This window comes from Dioscorea cayenensis, chromosome 16, assembly GCF_009730915.1.
Source record: "Dioscorea cayenensis subsp. rotundata cultivar TDr96_F1 chromosome 16, TDr96_F1_v2_PseudoChromosome.rev07_lg8_w22 25.fasta, whole genome shotgun sequence".
NCBI lineage: Eukaryota > Viridiplantae > Streptophyta > Magnoliopsida > Dioscoreales > Dioscoreaceae > Dioscorea > Dioscorea cayenensis.
The window spans coordinates 11,437,041-11,439,577 of NC_052486.1; the positions used below are offsets into that span (position 1 = coordinate 11,437,041).

The following is a 2,537-nucleotide window of genomic DNA, read 5'->3' on the forward strand; positions in this document are numbered from 1 at the left end:
CATATAAGAACAAGAGATCCACCAACGCGTACATCATTGAAGAAGCAAGTGATTCAAGACGTGAATGTGTGCCCGTTTGCGTTACCCCAATGAAAGTATGGAATTCGGGAGTATTTCCGGCGGAGCACTATAGCAGGTACTGTGTCAAACACTACAGCAAGTACTGTAGCAGCCCGGCCGAGAAATCAGAGAAACAGAGAATGCACACGGGCGCGTGGAAATTATCCACACCCGTGTGGAAATTCCACAGGGGCGTGTGACATCATACACGGCCGTGTAGTCGCCCGATTCCAACCCTATTTAAAGCCGATTTCAGCCCCGATTTCAGTATTCTTTTCTCCATCTTTTCCCCGACTTGCGAGAGGGCTTCGGCTAGGGTTTCGAGTGGTATTGGCCAAGGTTTTGGAGAGGTTCTACAGCTCCAACATCGTGATTCCATTAGGAAGAAGGTTGGTAGGTGAGCTTCAATTGAGGCGTATCCTATACCGGACGAAGGAATCCTTGGACGACGAGTAGAGGGCTTTCCACAAGACCATCGACATGACCATCGAGGGGGTTTCTTTATGGATTTATTGCTTTTACATTCGATTTCTTTGATTGTACTTAGCTCCATGGAGAGCTAAACCCCTAGTGGGTACTTGGGTGATTGTGAACCCTAGGATGTATTCTTTTCATTGAACTTCTTTATTATGCTCTCAATAAATTGATGTTTATTGTGAGTTCCAACCTTGAATGCTTGATTGTATGAAAATTTCCCCCTAGAGTGACACTAGGGTTGAGAGTTCTTGTTGGTAACCTTATGAGTGAGTGACACACCACGAGCGTTAGACAAAGCTAGGTTGGAGAGGGTTGAGAGGGTGAGTCGAGAGGTACAGGAGCGTCCCCTTTCGCCTCCGATGTGATAAATTCTACCTCTGTTCCTTGAGTTCTTTGCGGCCATAATAGAGTGAATGGTCTAAGGGATGAACCTCCGCTGTGGCCTAGTTGCGCGTGCAATGGAGTGAAGCGTTAAGGGGATCTTAGTATCTAGGGCTTAATTGTGGCTGGGGACCTTCCGCCTGGACCAAAGGGTTAGGTCTATAATTAGGAATCGATTTATCACTTGGAATCCCTAGAGCTCATTGCAACTTTATTCGAGTGCGAGGTTAAGAGGTTATTTAATCTCTTCCCCGGGACATGAATAGAGTTAGGCATAGTTGACCTTAGATTTGTGACTATGTATGTAAGGATTTCCACGACTCACCATTGCATTGATTAGGAAGCATAATAGAGAGTTCTTGCACTTGAAACGATTTTCCTAGGTAAAGCATCATCTGAGTACCACATCTTTATCGATTGCCTTGCCTCCTCCTTACTTTTGCTCTCTTACTTGTTGCTTTTAATTGTTGAGAATTGAATCATTATCACACTTATCATTATTGATACTCCACATAGCTAAGAATCGAATTAAGTATCTTTACTCCCTACTCCCTGTGGATTCGACCCCGCTCACCCGGGATTATTACTTCGACAAACCCGTGCACTTGTGGGATATACGCAAGGGTACCTTGTCAAGTTTTTGGCGCCGTTGTGGGGAACTAGGCGTTTAGAGATACTTTGCACTTTGTTTTCTTAGCTATTTCACTACACATTCTATTTCATATCTTCTTATTCTATCATCATTCTGATTTTCTTTTTCTTTACTTTTGGTGCAGCTCTAGGTTATGACCCGAGGGAATCCATCAATATTGATTGAAGGAGACCCTGAGCTTGAACGTACACTTCGAAGGAAAGGGAAAGAACCTGTACAAGAACAGTCTAATCCAGCTGATTTGGAAGTAGGAGGATCTGACAACATGGCAGAACAAAATGAGCAACAACGGACACTATCTGATTATACCAGACCTTCAGTGTTGGGAACACAATCGAGTATTATGCGTCCCCCAATCACAGCTCAGAATTTTGAGCTAAAGCCGGCATTCATCCATATGCTGCAGCAGTCCGCACAATTCAACGGTTTGGCCAATGAGGATCCAAACAGTCACATAGAGAGCTTCCTCAAGGTGTGTGACATGCTGAAGATAAATGGTGTGACGGATGATGCCATCAAATTAAGAGCCTTCCCATTTTCCTTAAAGGGGAAAGCAAAGCAGTGGCTACACTCATTACCTACGGCATCAATCACTACATGGGAGGAGATGGTAGAAGCTTTCTAGCCCATTATTTCCCTCCCGAAAAATCAGCAAAGCTTAGGAATGAGATCTCATCCTTTATGCAGTTGGAATTGTAGTTTCTATTTGAGACATGGGAAAGGTTCAAGGAACTCCTGTGCAAGTGTCCGCAACACGGATTCCCGGAGTGGATGATTGTTAAAACCTTCTACAATGGTTTGAACCCGAGTACAAGGCAACTCTTGGATGCGGCGGCAGGAGGTACCTTAGGTAGCAAGACCCCTGACGAGGCACGTCAATTGATTGAGGAAATGGGGTTAAATAGCTACCAGTGGAACGCTAGGAAAAAGAAAAAGGTGGCCGATCTACATGAAATTGATGGGGTAA

The 2,537-nt window shown here is 44.5% G+C and overlaps 1 non-coding gene across 1 annotated transcript; it reads right to left on the reverse strand.

Annotated features, from left to right (window-relative positions):
- Nucleotides 1–2,224: 2,224 nt before the first annotated feature.
- On the reverse strand, nucleotides 2,225–2,331 carry LOC120279701. The gene has a single exon (XR_005542007.1). It is a non-coding gene; the product is annotated as a small nucleolar RNA R71 (small nucleolar RNA).
- Between the last annotated feature and the right edge of the window lie 206 nt (nucleotides 2,332–2,537).